Here is a 20,269-nt window from a genome sequence, read left to right as displayed (position 1 = left end):
GTTAGTTTTCCAGTTTGTATTTTTTCTTTTTCTCCTTAAATGCTCACTGTAACTAACCTACACCAAGCCCTCCTGTTTTTCTGAGTGGAGAGGGCTTCCCATATATACAGCTTAACTGCTCAAATAAACCCACACATACTTGGACATATAACAGAAATGGCTCTACACATTAGCAGGGAAAGATTAACCATGCAATAAATGGCACCAAGATAATTGGTTTTCTATATGGAAAGAAATTAGATCTCTACTTCACATCAAATACAAAAATAAATTCCAAGTAAATTAAAGACCTAACTATGCTAAGCCAAATTTTTTAAAATTTTAAAGAAAATATAGGAGAATATCACTATGACTCCTAAAAAAAAAAAAACATTTTAATTGTCCTGGAATCCAGATTGCTGGGGTTCATGGAGTTGGGGGTGACTCACTCAGGCCATTTGCCCTTAGGTGTCCTTTTGAACCTTAAGCCTTGAAGAAACTGGTTTCCAAAAGTTACCTTAAAGTCAAACAACACCCTAGTAAGCAGCTTAGTGATGTTTTACCCTAGGCATTAGGCTCTTTTGAATAATTATCTATGTGCGGTAAGTTTAGAAAAACAGAACTCCAGGGTTTGACTAGAAGCTATGTTTTAGGGTAAGTTGTTACTATAAAACCACTGTTCTGCTTCCATTATCATGGCAATATGATTGAGGTGGGGTATAAGAGCCTCAGGAGGTTTTTCCATCTTCCGAACATTTTTGACACTCTAGTTGAAATGTTACCCCAATTTGCAAATCATATGCTATATTAAACAAACTTCAATCAATTCCTATTATTAGCTTTATATTATTTTTATTTTAACACATCAAAGTAAGAACTGATTTCTTAAACAAGAAATACACAAACCAGAAAGGAAAGATTTATAAATTTTTATACATTTAAATTCTAAATGTCTCTAAGTCAAATTATACTCTCAAAAAGTAAAAGACAAGCCATGGTCATAGAGTAAAACCACCCATACCCTGACTAATGTAAAACTGAATGATTTATTGAAAGAAAAGAAACAGCTCAAGTTGGGAATAGACTGAACTCCATGCAGTAGAATCCAGTAATCCAAAATGGCAACTCAGTTGTGATGTTTTATAGGAGGGAAACAACGGATATGAAACACGTTACTTGACTGATATTTACAAACTTAGGGCATTGAAAAACATTACTTAATTGGTAATTACAGTCTTGATAATCAAAAGACATTACTCAATTAGTAGTAGATCATTTTAAGGCAGGACTTCCTGTGGCAGGAAATCGTAAGGCAGGACTTTCTGTAATTGGAGCTCTGCAAGGTGATTGGCTCAAAGGGGTATATGTCTCTTTCTTAGATTGGTTACACTGTGGCATTTACATGGATATGGGGCAGGGAAAGGTCACAGTTTAGTTACATCATCATTACCAGACATTCCTCTCTTAGAACAGTACAGAAGCTGGCTGCCACTAGGGTAAAAATTAAACCAGCAAGCAAGGAACTGCAGCCAGTCCTCAGACTGGCCATCTCAGATCTTATGAGGTACCTCAATTTTTTTTTTTAATTCCCTTACACACCACAAACTAGGAGATTTTTGCAATACATATAAACAACAAATAATTAACAGCCAGAATATATTAAGAACTACAAATCAAATTCGCTAAAAACATCAACATTTACAAAAAGAAAACTCAACAAAGCAGAAATCTGAATGTCCAAGTGGAATTTGAAAAATAACGATCAGGTAAGCAGAAAATTAAAAACTGTAATGAAATATTATTTCATATTCATCACATTAGCAGAAACTAAAAGCGTTGGAAAGGATATGGAGCAATGAAGATTTAAATTAGTAACTACTTTAGGAAGCAATCTGGCAACCACACAAGAGGCTTAACAGCAAAATGTTACAGACAACCTAAGTGTTCAACAGAAGAATGGATAAATAAATTATGATGTACCCATACACTAGAATCCTATACAACAGCTAAAATTAATAAGCTAGAGGTAGATATATCAACGTGGACAAATTCCAAAAGCATAATATCGAGTGCAAAAGTTGTAAAACATGTATATATGGTATAATACCATTTATATAGTTTTACAATATACATAACGATACCATATATTATTTGGTGAATTACTTAGTACATGTTTGGTAAATATAAAATCTTTATGGGAATGAATAACAACAAATTCAGCATAGTGGTTACTCTGGAAGGAGGGGAGAAAATGGGGTTGAGGAAGGGTAAAAAAAGGCCAAAATTTTGATTTCTTAAGATGGTATTTGTAATATTATTCCCTACACTTATTTGTGAGCCTCAAATTATTTCACAAGAAAAAAGTACAGCACAAAGATCAATGTTAGAATGCCATCAAGTAATACTCAAAGGAGAAAGTGCTTTGACAAGCCAGCCCACTCGCGTACCTGCTCAACAATTTAGATCCCCTAGCATCTCCTGGGCTGAATTATAGCTCTGCGCCCTTCACAATTGTTAATTTTAACATCACCTTTCAACGAGCTGTAAGTGTTAGATTATGGCATTCCCCTGGATCACTGGCTCAACCACAAGTTCCCTGTTTTAACTTAACTTTTATTAAAACTAAGAATTGCTTTAATGCTGCTTGGGACACCCCTGTTCCAAGGCAGAATTAGTGAGATTGAAGACAAAACACTTGGCACTAATATATTCTTTAAAAAATCAGATAAAAGAATTTAAAAAAATGAAGAAACCCTAAGACATGTGGAACTCTATCAAGAGAAATAACCTATGAGTGATTGGAATATCAGATCAAGAAGGGATAACAGAAAATACAGAGAGAATTGTTGAATATTTGTCTGCAGAAAACTTCCCTGATAATGTGAAAGACAAGAAGATATCTATCCAAGATGCTCTTTGAACCCCACATAAGGTAGATCTCAAAAGAAAGTCACCAAGACATATTATAATCAAACTTGCCAAAACCAAAGATAAAGAGAGAATTTTAAGAGCACCTAGCAAACCAAAAAACCCAGTGCCGTCAAGTCAATTCTGACTCATAGAGACCCTATAGGACAGGGTAGAACTGCCCCATAGAGTTTCCAAGGAGCGCCTGGTGGATTCAAACTGCCGACACTTTGGTTAGCAGCCATAGCACTTAACCACTACACTACCAGGGTTTCCAGAGCACCTAGGGATAAACAAAAGTCACCTACAAAGGAGAGTCAATAAGAATAAGCTTGGACTACTCGGCAGAAGCCATGGAAGCAAGAAGGCAATGGGATGACTTATATAAAGAACTGAAGGAAAAAAAACTGCCAGCCAAGAATCATATATCCAGCAAAACTGTCTCTCAAATATGAAGGCGAAATTAGGATATTTCCTAGCTATCACCAAAGCCTACTTGAAGACTGATGGAAAAAGGGAAAGGTGGGACAGCTAAGAGGTAATTACAATCTATCAAGTTTTCATGATGACTTTAATTTTATAATCTGGTGGTCTTACCTAACCATTTCAAGGGGGTTTTAGAAATGTGGCACAAGTGGAATCATTCCACAGATTTCTAAATTAAATCTCTTTTCCATTGACATAAATGGAAAATATAGTTACAGCACATCAAAGTAGGAATGTAAGGAGTCTCTTACTAAGAATGCCCATCAGGGATAGACACCCAACTCAGAATCAGATGCTTACTGGGGAGATAATTAGGTAACTAAAGCCCCTTCCACCAAGAACAGAAAACCAGAAAGACATTCTATTCAAGAAAACCAACTGGCAATGCTAGGATTCCCTGAACACTGAATACATTTTTTTGCAGGTTTTATACCATGCAGTCTTATGGGGTACCTTTCATATCGTAGACTTAAAGTATGTTGAGGCTAGGGGGGCTTTTTCTAATTTGCATAAAGGTAGGCTAGTTGTGGCCCAGAGCCCAGGATGGGTGGGACTAATAAAGAAACAGAAACACCAGCTGTGAGGGTTTCAGTGGCTGGTATCTGTGAGTATGCATGCAGTGCCGATTAATGTGACAGAGGATGAGGAATGTTGATTTATTTTAAAACAGAGTCTAGGCATTGAAGAACTAATAAAGTGAAAAGAGAAAAACTACAAAAAAATAAAAAGACTGAAGGAAAACACAATTACTCTACCAAAAAGAACTAGCTGACATTCAACCATTTCAGGAGGTAGCATATGATTAAGGACTGATGGTACTGAAGGAAGAACTGCAAGCACTGAAGGCACTGGAGAAAAACAAGGCTCCAGGAATTGACGGAATACCAACTGAGATGTTTCGACAAATGGATGCAACACTGGAAGCGCTCAGTTGTCTATGCCAAGAAATCTGGAAGACAGCTACCTGGACAACTAACTGGAAGAGATTCATTCCTATGTCCATTCCAAAGAAAGGTGATAAAACAGAAGGTGGAAATTATCAATGCCGAAGGTAATTCAAAAACAGCTGCAACAGTACACTGACAGTGAACTGCAAGAAATTCAAGCCAGATTCAAAAGAGGACATGGAACGAGGGATGTCATTGCTAACATCAGATAGGTCTTGGCTGAAATTAGAGAACACAGAAAGGTGTTTATTTGTGTTTTACTGACTATGCAAAGTCATTTGACTGTGTGGATCATAACAAATTATGGATAACATTGCTGTCTTAGTTATCTAGTGCTGCTATAACAGAAATACCAGAAGTGGATGGCCTTAAGAAACAGAAATTTATTCTGCCACCATGTAGTAGGCCAGAAGTCTGAATTCAGGGCACCAGCTCTGGGGGAAGGCTTTCTCTCTCAGTTGGCATTTGAGAAAGGTCCTTCTCATCAATCTTCCTCTGGTCTAGGAGCTTTTCAGCACAGGGATCAGGGTCCAAAGGACGCACCCTGTTCTGGCACTACTTTCTTGGTGATATGAGGTCCCCATGCCTCTCTGCTTGCTTCTCTCTTTTATATCTCAAAAGAGATTGACTTAAGACATAACCTACTCTTATAGATTGAGTTCTGCCACATTAACATAACTGCTTCTAACCCTGCCTCATTAACATCAGAGAGGCAGGATTTACAACACATAGGAAAATCACATCAGATGACAAAATGGTGAACAATCACACAATATTGCGAATCATGGCCTATCCAAGTTCATACACATTTTGGGGGGACACAATTCAATCCACAATAATTGCGAAAAATAGGAATTCCAGAACACTTAATTGTGCTTATGCAGAGCCTGTACATAGACCAAGAGGCAGTCGTTTGAACAGAACAAGGGGATACAGTGTGGTATAAAATCAGGAAAGGTGTGTGTCAGGGTTGTATCCCTTCACCATACTTATTATAACTGTACACTGAGCAAATAATTTGAGAAGTTAGACTATATGAAAAAGGGTGTGACATCAGGATTGGAGAAAGGCTCATTAACAGCCTGCAATATGCAGATGACACAACCTTTCTCACTGAAAGCAAAGAGAACTTGAAGCACTTACTGATGAAGACCAAAGATTACTTCCTTCATTATGGATTACACTGAAACATAAAAAAAAAAAAAAAATCCTCGCAACTGGACCAATAAACCACATTGTGACAAATGGAGAAAAGGCTGAAGTCAAGGATTTCATTTTACTTGGATCAATAATCAATGACCATGAAAGCCACAGTCCAGAAATCAACATTTTGCATTGGGCAAATCTGCTGCAAAAGACCTCTTTAAAGTATTAAAAAGGAAAGATGTCACCTTGAGAACTAAGGTGCTCTTGACCCAAGCCATGGTATTTTCAATTACCTCATATCCATACGAAAGCTGGACAATGAATAAGGATTATCAAAGAATTGACGCCTTTGAATAATGATGTTGGCAAAGAATATTGAATATATCATGGACTGCAAGAAGAATGAACAAATCTGTCTTTGAAGAAGTATAGCCAGAATGCTCCTTTAGAAGTGAAGATGGCGAGACTGTCTCATGTACTTTGGACATGTTATCAGGAGGGATCAGTCCCTGGAGAACAACATCATGCTTGGTAAAGTAGACCAAAAAAAAAAAAAAACCAAACTCATTGCCATGGAGTGGATTTCAGCTCATAGCGACCTTATAGAGTCAGTGAAAGAGAGGAAGACCCTCAATGAGATGGACTGACACAGTGGCTGCTACAATGGGCTCAAACATAGCAGTGATTGTGAGGATGGCACAGGACTGGGCAGTGTTTTGTTCTGTTTTACATAGGGTCACTCTGCATCAAAACTGAATAACAGCACCTGACAACAACAAGATGGAGTTGAGGCTCAGACCTGGGCCAATCATTCTTACACAAGTCAAGTGCTTCAGTTTTGGAACTCTCACACATTCCTTCCTTTGATCAAGGATTTCGTTAACATCCTTTGATTACTATTTTATGAATGCTTTCTTCTGCAGGGGCTTGCAGTGATGACAGGTGATTCCTTAGATGGCTTCTTACTTAGGTAAGCCTTTAAGGTACCTGAGACTACTGTTTAGTAGTCAGGCTCATCTGACCAATTCACCCTGCTATGGCTTAGCTTCTGTGATCTTAATCAGGTGGTCTGTGTGGAGTAAGGCCACATTAGAGGAACAGCTCAGTTCAAAAGACTAGCTTAGGGTGTGCCAGTTCATTTGGGAAACGCGTCTCATCTATGCACAGAATTCTCTTCATTGGCATTAAATTGGCCTTTTGCATCATAACATTGGCTATACACTTCATGCAACATTTGATTATTCCAATAATTATTACCACAACAATTAATATCACGAATCCAGATAGATCTAATCCAGGATCCAATATCTTTAGGTAATCAGCTGAAAATACCAAACCAAGAGGATTCAGATTCTGAGTCTTCTATAAGTAACCAGATAGCTTTTTGAATAATTTTCTCCATATCTTGTTCATCCTCATAGGTATTGTTAATCCAGGTGCAACAAAAAGTGTTTGCTGTAACACAAACACCTACTTGTTGGGCTACAATAAAGTCTAAGGCTATTCTGTTGTCTAAAGCCACTTTTGCAAGGGAGTTTAAGGATTCTTGCTGGGCTGTCATTCCATCAGCATTTCATTCACAATTTATTCTATGGAGGCAGACAAATTTCAGAGTGTTCGCTCTAATTTGGCTACTCCATAAAAAGAAAAGAAGGATCTTAAAAATCTGTATTCCATCCCAGGTCTAAGTTGGATGGGGTTGTAACACCCATGGTTGTCAGTAGATCTCTTGGTCTGAGTCAAGATTTTTTAACTGCTGACCCAATGAGGACTTTCATTATAGGAGTATATTTCTAATGTGATGCCTAAATGGCATAGAGTGCATTGGCTTCTCATGTTCCATCCATCCAGAAAGGGCAATGCCCAAGCACAAGGTTCATAGCCTGGGTTTGATATATCAACATAGGGGTATTTTGTTCCTTCACATAAGAACACATACCCACAAGGAGCACAAATCATACTTTTTTGTTGGTAGTGGATTGGGGGGCGCAGGGGATGAGAATGGTTTCATTAAACTGCTTAAGGCAATTATTTGTTAAAGAGTTGCTACAAATGTGTAAGCGTACTAATTCTAAAATTATTGGTTGCCAAATTTGAGTATAAGGCTCTTTTTTCTTACTTGCTGGACTCAGGCAAACTAGACTACTATATATGTTATCCACAAGGAGACTCATTCAAAAACTAGAGAACTTGGAATATGAGACCAAAAACTCACGGTGACAATCTTCAGGGGTGTCCCAAGCAGCATTAAAGCAATTCTTAGTTTTAATAAAAGTTAAGTTAAAACAGGGAACTTGTGGTTGAGCCAGCGATCCAGGGGAATGCCATAATCTAACACTTATAGCTCGTTTAAAGGTGATGTTAAAATTAACAATTGTGAAGGGAACAGAGCTATAATTCAGCCCAGGAGATGCTAGGGGATCTAAATTTTCATGCACCATTTGTGGGAAGGATAGTAGATCCAAAAGCAGGTTATATTAGCCACACTACCTGCTGATTGGGCTAATCTAATGAAAGCGTTTTCTTTCCAAGCCTTGAAGGAAGCAAAAGCAGTGAAAATGGTTAACAGCATGAAAAATTTCATATTGATTAATTCACTGGTTAATATATCCAAGTTGGTAGAATAAGGCTATTTCAAGGTAAGTATTAAACTTCAACAACTGGCACTGCTAAACAAATGTTTTCAACTACTTGCATGGGAAGAATTAAAAGTTAAAGCAGGGGTTATACACAATTATGCAATAAAGTGATCAACAAAAGAACAGCATAAAGCAAAGTCCAAAGGTTTCAATAACTTGCATGGGGTCTTCCTCTGGGATCCTGGGAAGAGCTGGCTACTTCTGAAGGCATCTGCTTCTGGCCATCTTGGGGTTTGAGGATGATCCTAAAGTCTCCAGTGGGTTTGCAAGTCCAGGCATGTTCTTTGGCCTTCTCTAGCTATGAGAGATGGGCCCAAGAGTTCACTGCTTTGGGCTAGGTAGCACAAGGGTTGGTGAGGAGCACTAAGTAGAGTCCTTTCCAGCGAGGTTCTAAGGAATGCTTCATTTGAAGCCTTTTCCAAAAGACAAAATCAACTGGGAAAACTTTGGATAAGAACTGAGATTTAGGTTCATCACTTTTAAAAGCTTCTTGAATTTGGGAAAAATAAATTTTTGAAAAATGAATCAAAGATTGGCAATATTTAAATATACCTTGTTGTATTAAGTTGGGGTCCTTGTAAGCCATATAAGGTAAGGACATGGGTCAGCCAACTACTATCTCTTAAGGAAGGAGTCCCCACCGTGTCTGTTTGTCATACTGTGGGGGCTTGTGTGTTGCTGTGATGCTGGAAGCTATGCCACCAGTATTCACATACCAGCAGGGTCACCCATGAAACGTTTCAGCTGAGCTTCCAGACTAAGACAGACTAAGAAGAACCTGGTGGTCTACTTCTGAAAAGAATTAGCCAGTGACAACCTTACGAATAGCAGGAGAACATTATCTGATATAGTGCCAGAAGATGAGCTTCTCAGGTTGGAAGGCACTCAAAAGACAACTGCAGAAGAGCTGCCTTTCCAGAGTAGTGCTAACCTTAATGACATGGATGGAGTCAAGCTTTTGGAACCTCCATTTGATGATGTGGCATGACTCAAAATGAGAAGAAACAACTGCAAACATCCATTAATAATCAGAACGTGGAGTGTATGAAGTATGAATCTAGGAAAATTGGAAATGTTAAAAATGAAATGGAACCCATAGAGTTCAATATCTTAGGCATTAGTAAGCTGAAATGGACTGGAAATGGCCATTTTGAATCGGACAATCATATGGTCTACTATGCCTGGAATGACAACTTGAAGAGGAATGGCATTGCATTCCTCATCGAAAAGAACATTTGAAGATCTATCCTGCGGTACAACACTGTCAGTGATAGGATAATACCCATACACCTACAAGGAAGACCAGTTCATATGTCTATTATTCAAATTTATGCATGAACCACTAATGCCAAAGGTGAAGAAACTGAAGATTTTTACCAACTTCTACAGTCTGAAATTGATCGAACATACAATCAGAATGCATTGATAATTACTGGTGATTGGAATGTGAAAGTTGGAAACAAAGAAGAAGGATTGGTAGTTGGAAAACACAGCCTTGGTGATAGAAATGATGCCGGATATCACATAATAGAATTTTGCAAGGACAACAACTTCTTCATTGCAAATATATTTTGTCAACAACATAAACGGCAGCTATACACATGGGCCTTGCCAGATAGAATACACAGGAATCAAATTGACTACATTTGTGGAAAGAGATGATGGAAAACCTCAATTATCATCAGTCAGAACAAGGACAGGTACCAACTGTGAAACAGACCATCAACTACTCATACGCAAGTTCAAGTTGAAGCTGAAGAAAATTAGAACAAGTCCACCAGAGTGAAAGTACGACATTGAGTATATTCCACCTGAATTTAGAGACCATCACAAGAACAGATTTGACACATTGACACTAATGACCGAAGACCAGACGAGTTGTGGAATGACATCAAGGACATCATACATGAAGAAAGCAAGAGGTCATTAAAAAGACAGGAAAGAAAGAAAAGACCAAAATAGATGTCAGAAGAGACTCTGAAACCTGCTCTTAAATGTCAAGTAGCTAAAGTAAACAGAAGAAATGACATAAAAGAGCTGAGAAGATTTCAAAGGGTGATTCAGGAAGACAAAGTAAAGTATTATAATGACATGTGCAAAGACCTGGAGTTAGAAAACCAAAAGGAAAGCATTCTCAAGCTGAAAGAACTGAAGAAAAAATTAAAGCCTTGAGTTGCAATATTGAAGGTTTCTACAGAGAAAATATTAAATAATGCAGGAACCATCAAAAAAAGATGGAAGGAATGCATAGAGTCACTATACCAGAAAAGAATTGGTCAATGTTCAAACATTTAAAAAGGCAGCATACGATCAGGAACCGATGGTACTGAAGGAAGAGGTCCGAGCTGCATTGAAGGCAATGTCAAAAAACAAGGCTCCAGGAATTGAAGGAATACCAGTTAAGATGATATTTCAACAAAATGATGCAGCGCTGCAAGTGCGCATTCATCTATGCCAAAAAATTTGGAAGACGTCTACCTGGCCAGCTGACTGAAAGAGATCCATATTTATGTCTATCCCAAAAGAAGGTAATCCAACCAAATGCAGAAATTATTGAACAATATCATTAAAATAACACACAAGTAAAATATTGCTGAAGATCATTCAAAAGTAGCTGCAGCAGTATATTGACAGGGAACTGCCAGAAATTCAAGCCAGATTCAGAAGAGGATGTGGAACGAGAGATACCAACGCTGATGTCAGGTGGATCCTGGCTGAAAGCAGAGAACTCCAGAAAGGCATTTACCTGTGTTTAATTGGCTATGCAAAGGCTTCTGACTATGTGGATCATAACAAATTATGGATAACATTGTGGTCTTAGTCATCTAGTGCTGCTGTAACAGAAATACCACAAGTAGATGGCTTTAACAAACAGAAATTTATTCTCTCACAGTCTAGTAGGTTACAAGTCCAAATTCAGGGTATCAGATCCAGGGGAAGGCTTTCTCTCTCTGTTGACTCTGGAGGAAGATTCCTTTTCATCAGTCTTCCCCTGGTCGAGGAGCTTCTCAGGCACAGGGACCCCAGGTCCAAAGGACGCACTCTGCTCCCGGTGCTGCTTTCTTGGTGGTATGAGGTCTCCCACTCTCTGCTTGCTTCCCTTTCTTTTGTATCTTTTTTTTTTTTGGGGGGGGGGGTAAGGATAATTTTATTCAACAGCTGTTACATAGGGGAGTGAGACCAGAACTAAGTCTGAACACAACTTTGCTGAAGCAGAGGGCAGGAGGGTTTTTAAGGACTGGAATGAACTAGTGGAAAAGTACTAAAGGACATTGTTGTTGTTGGGTGCCATCAAGTCGATTACAACTCATAACAACCCTATACGACAGAGTAGAACAGCCCCATAGTGTTTCCTAGCCTGTAATCTTTACGGAAGTAGAATGCCAGGTCTTTTCTCCCATGGAGCCTCTGGTGGGTTCGAACCAAGTTCTTTCAGTTAACAGGCCGGTGCTTAATCATTGTTCCACCAGGGCTTCTTACCAAAGGACATTGGAGGGAGGTTAAACAATGGGGTATTCTGATCACATGGAATTATCTACTGAGTTTATTATTAAAATTTGATGGGACATGTTCCACCTGGATTCTATAAGGGTCAGGAAGAGAGGGTGGACAGGGGCCTAGAGTCAAATCTCTAAAAAACGTTTAATAAAACTGAGGGGAACGTTAAAGCTCTCTTGTCAGGGCTAATATAACACCTGCCCTGCAAGTGTTGTTGGAAGAATTAAATGAAAGGGTGGAAGGCTTGCAGCACTGAACACAGTGCCTGACATATTGCAGAGATGCAATGAATGGCATTCACTGCTATTCTCCTATGTCCAGCTTTTCGGAGCACTAACATAGTTTTGGAGCCAGGTGGCACAGTGGTCAAGAGCTCAGCTGCTAACCAAGAAGTCGGCAGTTCGAATCTACCAGCCGCTCCTTGGAAACTCTGTAGGGCAGTTCTACTCTGTCCTATAGGGTCTATATGAGTAGAAATCAACTCCATGGCAACAGGTTTTGTTTTGTTTTTTAACACGACACAGGGGTTATTGTATTTAAGTATACGTGTAACTTATCTTACTGCTAGATAGAAAATTCTTAAAGATAGGAATTATTTGACACTCTTGTTTACCACTTTCAATGCCAAACACAGGGCTTTGTACAGCGTAGAGTCTCAGTATATTCTGTTCAATGAATTGACTCTGCCATTTTACCTGCATTTTCCTTCTGGTTGTACCCAACAAAGACAGAACAAAGTTAAAGTTGAAAAAGCAGGGCAAGAAATGATTTCTTTCTACATTTTTAAGTCACATTTTATAAGGAGTGCAGCTCCGGAGTCTTGCCTCTGAAACTGTAAATTCCAGAGAGGGGGCAGGGGAGGGGGTGGATTGAGAACACGACCTTTCGGTAATTTAGCTCTCTGCAGGGCGCTTGCTGAATATTTAAGAGTGTTGCTATTCGTGATAAAAGCTTGTAGAGTGACAGATCAGGCAGCAGAAAGAAAACATGGTAATGGATTGTCTGAAATGCAGGAAAAGGCCTGCTTAAGGATTGTAATTACCCTAACTTTTTACCCTAGCCCCATTCTGAAATCCTGTTGCTTTCCCCTCACAAATACAGCCCTAAAGTTTCTGTGCGTCTTTGGTGTGATGTGCCTCTTGCTTCTGGTAGTGGAGGGAGAGACCTCAAGGTTGGGAAGCCCCTGGAGTGCCAAGGTAAGGTCCTTTAGGAAAGACTCCTACACATTCTTCTTCAGAGTGGTCCAGGCTGTGGGGAAGTTGTCCCCTCTACCCCAAATGACTATGGGTGCAGTGTTGGTGACCTTAGAAAGATAAATAAAGGTTTAGGTTTGGCAAAGGTGGCATAGTGCAGTGGTAAAGACTCTGGAGCCAGACTGCTGGGGTTTGTATCCCAGCTCTGCCCCTTGCTTCCTTGTGACTTGGGAAAGTTCTTCCATTTCCATGACCCTCCTCAGTTTTCCCATCGATAAAATGGGTATGATAGTTAACAGTACCTACTTCATACAGTTGTTATGAGGACCATGGACGTTGTTGTTGTTTCTGGGTGTCCTGAAATTGATTCCAACTCGTAGCAACCCTATGTACAAAAGAACGAAACACTGCCCAGTCCTGTGCCATCCTCACAATCATTGTTATCCTTGAGCCCACTGTTGCAGCCACTGTGTCAATCCATCTCATTGACGGTCTTGGTCGTTTTCACTAACCATCTCCATTACCAAGCATGATGTCCTTCTCCAGGGGCTGGTCCCTCCTGATACCATGTCAAAAGTATGTGAAACGAAATCTTGCCATCCTCGCTTCTAAGGGGCATTCTGGCTGTACTTCTTCCAAGACAGATTTGTTCATTCTTCTGGCAGTCCACGGTATATTCAACATTCTTCACCAACACCATAATTCAAAGACATAAATTCTTCTTCGGTTTTCCTTATTCGTTGTCCAGCACTTGCATGCATATGAGGCGATTGAAAATACCATGGCTTGGGTCAGGTGCACCTTAGTCCTCAAAGTGACAGCTTTGCTTTTTTTTTTTTTTTTTTAACACTTTAGAGAGGACTTTTGCAGCAGATTTGCCCAATGCAATGCGTCTTTTGATTTCTTGACTGCTGCTTCCATGGGCGATGATTGTGGATCCAAGTAAAAGGAAATCCTTGACAATTTCAGTATTTTCTCCATTTACCATGATGTTGCTTATTGGTCCAGTTGTGAGGATTTTTGTTTTCTTTATGTTGAGGTGTAATCCAGACTAAAGGTTGTGGTCTTTGATCTTCATCAGTAAGTGCTTCAAGTTCTTCTTCATGTAGTCTGGGTACAGGTCTGTTGGAATATTTGCTCAGCATACAGATTGAATAAGCATAGTGAAAGGATAGAACCCTGATATACAACTTTCCTGACTTCAAGGGGTTGTTCTGTTCACACAACTGCCTCTTGGTCTATGTGCAGGTTCCTCATGGGCACAATTAAGTGTTTTGGAATTCCCATTCTTTGCAGTGTTATCCATAGTTATGATACACAGAGTTTAATGTCTTTGCATAATCAAAAAAACACAGGTAAACATTATTTCTGGTATTCTCTGCTTTCAGCCAAGATCCATCTGACATCAGCAGTGATATCCCTCACTCCACATCCTCTTCTGAATTTCTTCTGGCAGTTCCCTGTCAATGTACTGCTGCAACTGTTTTTTAACTACCTTCAGCAAAATTTTACTTGTGTGTGATATTAATATTGTTTGATAATTTCTGCATTCTGTTGAATCACCTTTCTTTGGAATGGGCACAAATATGAATCTCTTCCAGTCGATTGTCCAAGTAGTTGTCTTCCAAATTTCTTGGCATAGATGAGTGAGTACTTCTGGCATTGTATCCATTTGTTGAGACATCTCAATTGGTATTTTGTCAATTCCTGGAACCTTGATTTTTGCCAATTATTTCAGTGCTGCCTGGACATCTTCCTTCAATACCATTGGTTCTTGATCACATGCTACCTCCTGAAATGGTTGAATGACAACCAATTCTTTTTGGTTCGGTGACTCTCTGTATTCCTTCCATTTTCTTTTGATGCTTCGGGTTCTGTTCAATATCTTTCCCTCAGAATCCTTCAATATTGCAACTCAAGGCTTGAATTTCTTACTCAGTTTTTTCAGCTTGAGAAATGCTGAGTGTGTTCTTCCCTTTTTGGTTTTCTAACTCTAGGTTTTTGCACATGTCATTATAATATTTTACTTTGTCTTTTCAAGCTGCCCTTTGAAATCTTCCATTCATCTCTTTTATGTGATCATTTCTACCGTTTGCTTTAGCCACTCTACATTCAAGAGCAAGTTTCAGAGTCTCTTTTGACATTCCTTTTGGTCTTTTCTTTCTTTCTTGTCTTCTTAATGATCTTTTGCTTCCTTCATGTGATGCCCTTGATGCCATCCCACAACTCGGCTGGCCTTTGGTCATTAGTGTTCAATGTGTCGAAGCTATTCTTTTTTTTTTTTTTAAATAATTTTTATTGTGCTTTAAGTGAAAGTTTACAAATCAAGTCAGTCTGTCACATATAAGCTTATATACACCTTACTCCATACTCCCACTTACTCTCCCCCTAATGAGTCAGCCCGCTCCCTCCTTCCAGTCTCTCCTTTCGTGGCAGTTTTGTCAGTTTCTAACCCTCTCTACCCTCCTATCTCCCCTCCAGACAGGAGATGCCAATACAGTCTCAAGTGTCCACCTGATCCAAGTAGCTCACTCTTCATCAGCATCTCTCTCCAACCCATTGTCCAGTCCCTTCCATGTCTGATGAGTTGTCTTTGGGAATGGTTCCTGTCCTGGGCCAACAGAAGGTTTGGGGACCATGACCACCGGGATTCCTCTAGTCTCAGTCAGACCATTAAGACTGGTCTTTTTATGAGAATTTGGGGTCTGTATCCCACTGTTCTCCTGCTCCCTCAGGGGTTCTCTGTTGTGCTCCCTGTCAGGGCAGTCATCGGTTGTGGCCAGGCACCATCTAGTTCTTCTGGTCTCAGGATGACGTCAGTCTCTGATTCATGTGGCCCTTTCTGTCTCTTGGGCTCATAGTTATCGTGTGACCTTGGTGTTCTTCATTCTCCTTTGATCCAGTCTTTTGTATCTTTTGAGAGATAAAAGGTGGTGTAGGCCACGTCCCAGAGAAACTCCCTTTACATTGGACTGGAAACATGACCCGGGTAATGATGTTACAATCTCACCCTAATCCTCTTTAACATAAAATTATAATCAGTAAATGGAGAACAACCACACAATACTGGAAATCATGGCCCAGCCAAATTGATATGCATATTTTGGGGGGAACATAATTCAATCCATGACAATCGCTAAGAATGGAAATTCCAGAACACTTAATTGTGCTCCTGAGGAACCTCTACATAGATCTAGAGGCAATCGTCCGAACAGAACAAGGGGATACTGTATGGTTTAAAGTCAGGAAAGGTGTGAGTCAGGGTTGGATCCTTTCACCATACTTATTCAATCTCTACGCTGAGCAAATAATCCAAGAAACTGGATTATAGGAAGAACCAGGCATCAGGATTGGAGGAAGACTAATAAACAAACTGTGATATGCAAATGACACAACCTTGCTTGCTAAAAGTGAGGAGGACTTGCTTGCCTCAAGTGAAGAGGACTTATGAAAACCAAAGACCACAGCCTTCAGTATGATTACACCTCAACATAAAGAAAACAAAAATTCTCACAAGTGGACCAATAAGCAACGTCATGATAAACAGAGAAAAGATTGAAGATGTCAAGGATTTCATTTTACTTGGATCCACAATCAGCATCCATGAAAGCATCAGTCAAGAAATCAACCAACACATTGCATTGGGCAAATCTGCTGCAAAAGACCTCTTTAAAATGTTAAACACAAAGATGTCATCTTGAAGATGAAGGTGTGCCTGGCCCAAGCCATGGTGTTTTCAATTGCTTCATACACATGCAAAGGCTGGACAATGGATAAGGAAGGCTGAATAAGAATTGACACCTTTGATTATGGCATTGGCAAAGAATATTGAATATACTATGGACTGCCAAAAGAATGAACAAATCTGTCTTGGAAGATATACAGTCAGAATGCTCCTTAGAAGCAAGGAAGGCAAGATTATGTCTCACATACTTTGGACATGTTATAAGGAGGGATCAGTCCCTGGAGAATGACATCATCCTTAGTAAAGCAGAGGGTCAGCAATAAAGATGAAACCCTCAACGAGATGGACTGACACAGTGGCTGCAACAATGGGCTCAAGCATCACCATTGTGAGGATGGTGCAGGATCGGGCAGTGTTTCGTTCTGCTGTACATAGGGTCGTTATGACTCAGAACCAACTCAATGGCACCAAGCAACAACAAAAAGAAGGACGGAGTTTGTGCTTTCCAAATAGAGCAGATTTTTCCTAATCTCAAATTTAGGAGGACTAAAGGAAGAATTTTAGTCCAGGGCAGGATGAATGACTCACAAAGTTTTGCTATTTGGATTTTAATTACACTGTTGGCTCTTTCCACCAATCCAGAAGATTGTGGATGGTATGAGCAGTGCAGTCTTTGATAAATTGGAAATTTTTTACATATCTCTTGAATCACTTGCCCAGTAAAGTCAGTACCCTGTGTCATGGATTGAACAGTATCCCTCAGAAATGTGTGTTATCATTTTAATGGGGCCAAGATTCCCAGTATTGTGTGATTCTCCACCATTTTGTAATCTGATGTGATATTTCTGTGTGTTGTAAATCCTGCTTCTGTGATGTTAATAAAGGGTGATGGGTGGCAGTTGTGCTGATGAGACAGGACTCAATCCACAGGTTTGGATTATGCCTTGAGCAAATTTCTTTCGGGATATAAAAGAGGCAAACAGAGAGATGGGGGACCTCATGGCACCAAGGAAGCAGAACTGGGAGCAAAGTCCTTTGAACCCAGGGTTCCTGCACAGAGAAGCTCCTAGCCCAGGGGAAGACTGATGAGAGCAGCCTTCCTCCAGAGTTGTCAAAGAGTGAAAGCCTTCCTCTGGAGCTGAAGTCCTGAATTTGGACTTCCAGCCTACTTTACTGTGAGAAAATAAAATTCTCGTTGTTAAAGCCATCCACTTGTGGTATTTCTGTTATAGCAGCAAGAGATAACTAAGACACCTGGTCACTACAGAGAGTTTCTGGAGCTCCCTAAATGGGGATGATGTTCTCTAATAATTTCTTGGCCACCAAGCACAATTAACCAACTTGACCTCATAGACATATACAGAACACTCCACCCAACAGCATCCAAGTATACTTTCTTTTCCAATGCACACAGAACATTCTCTAGAATAGACCACGTATTAAGCCATAAGCAAGCCTTAACAGAATCCAAAACACTGAAATGTTACAAAGCATCTTCTCTGACTATAAAGCCATAAAACTAAAAGTCAATAACAGAAAAACCAGGGAAAAGAAATCAAACACATAGAAACTGAACGACACATTGCTCAAAAACGATTGGATTATAGAACAAATTAAGGATGGAATAAAGAAATTCATAGAATCCAATGAGAATGAAAACACTTACTATCAGAACCTTTGGGACTCAGCAAAAAAAAAAAAAATTGCTCAGAGGACAATTTATATCAACAAATGCACACATACAAAAAGAAGAAAGGGCTAAAATCAAAGAATTATCCCTACAACTTGAACAAATAGAAAGAGAGCAACAAAAGAAACCTTCAGGCGCCAGAAGAAAGCAAATAATAAAAACTAGAGCAGAATTAAATGAAATAGAAAACAGAAAAACAACTGAAAGAGTTAACAAGACCAAAAGTTGGTTCTTTGAAAAGAGTAATAAAATCTACAAACCATTGGCCAGACTGACAAAAGAAAAACAGGAGACAAAGCAAATAACCCAAATAAAAAATAAGATGGGTGATATCACAATAGACCCAACTAAAATTAAAAGAATCATAACAGAGTACTATGAAAAGATATACTTTAACAAATCTGAAAAGCTAGAGGAAATGGACAAATTTCTAGAAACACACTACCTACCTAAACTAACACAAACAGAGGCAGAACAACTAAGTAAACCTATGACAAAAGAAGAGATTGAAAAAGGAATCAAAAACTCCCAACAAAGAAAAGCCCTGGCCCTGACGGCTTCACTGGAGAATTCTACCAAACTTTCAGAAAAGAGTTAACACCACTATTACTAAAGGTAAATCAGAGCATAGAAAATGGTGCAATACTCCCAAACCCATTCTATGAAGTTGGCATAACCCTGATACAAAAACCAGGTAAAGACACCACACACAAAAAGAAAATTACAGACCTATATCCCTCAAGAACTTAGACACAAAAATCCTCAACAAAATTCTGGCCAATAGAATTCAACAACATGTCAAAAAAATAATTTACTACAACCAAGTGGGATTCATACCAGGTATGCAGGGATGGTTCAACATCAGGAAAACAATCAATGTAATCCATCACATAAATAAAACAAAAGACAAAAACTACATAATCTTATCAATTGATGCAGAAAAGGCATTTGACAAAGTCCAACACCCATGCATGACAGAAACTCTCAGCAAAATAGGAACAGAAGGAAAATTCCTAAATATTATTAAAAAAAAAAAACATTATAAAGGGCATTTATACAAAGCCAACAGTCAACATCATCCTAAATGGAGAAAGAATGAAACCATTCCCACCGAGAACAGGAACCAGACAGGGATGCCCTTTATCACCACTCGTATTCCACATTCTGCTGGAGGTCCTAGCCAGAGCAATTAGGCTAGATAAAGAAATAAAGGGCATCCAGACTGGCAATGCAGATGATATAATCTTATACACAGAAAACTATAAGCATCCTCAAGAAAACTACTGAAACTAAGAGAAGAGTTCAGCAGAGTATCAGGATACAAGATAAACACACAAAAATCAGTCGGATTCCTCTATACCAACAAAAAGAATACCAAAGAGGAAATCACCAAATCAATACCATTTACAGTAGCCCCCAAGAAGATAAAATACTTAGGAATAAATCTTACCAGAGACTTAAAGACCTATAGAAAGAAAACTACAAGACACTACCAAAAGAAACCAAAAGAGACCTACATAAGTGGAAAAACATACCTTGCTCATGGATAGGAAGACTTAACATGGTAAAAATCTCTCTTCTACCAAAAGCGATCTATAGATACAATGCAATTCTAATCCAAATTCCAATGACATTTTTTAATGAGATGGAGAAACAAATCACCAACTGCATATGGAAGGTAAAGAGGCCCTGGATAAGTAAAGCATTACTGAAAAAGAAGAACAAAGTGGGAGGCCTTGCCCTACCTGATTTTAGAACCTATTATGCTGCCACAGTAGTCAAATCAGCCTGCTACTGGTCAGCAACAGATACATAGATCAATGGAACAGAATTGAGAAACCAGACATAAATCCATCTACATACGAGCAGCTGATACTTGACAAAGGCCCAAAGTCAGTTAAATGGGGAAAAGACAGTCTCTTTAACAAATGGTGCTGGCTCAACTGGATACCCATCTGCAAAAAAAATGAAACAAGACCCATACCTCACACCATGTAGAAAAACAAACTCAAAATGGATCAAAGACCTAAATATAAAATCTCCAACAATAAAGATAATGGAAGAAAAAATAGGGACAATGCTAGGAGCCCTAATACATG

Source organism: Loxodonta africana, chromosome 3 (genome assembly GCF_030014295.1).
Source record: "Loxodonta africana isolate mLoxAfr1 chromosome 3, mLoxAfr1.hap2, whole genome shotgun sequence".
Classification (NCBI taxonomy): Eukaryota; Metazoa; Chordata; class Mammalia; order Proboscidea; family Elephantidae; genus Loxodonta; species Loxodonta africana.
The sequence above is the reverse complement of the archived record's forward strand: the minus strand, read 5'-3'. Positions refer to the sequence as shown.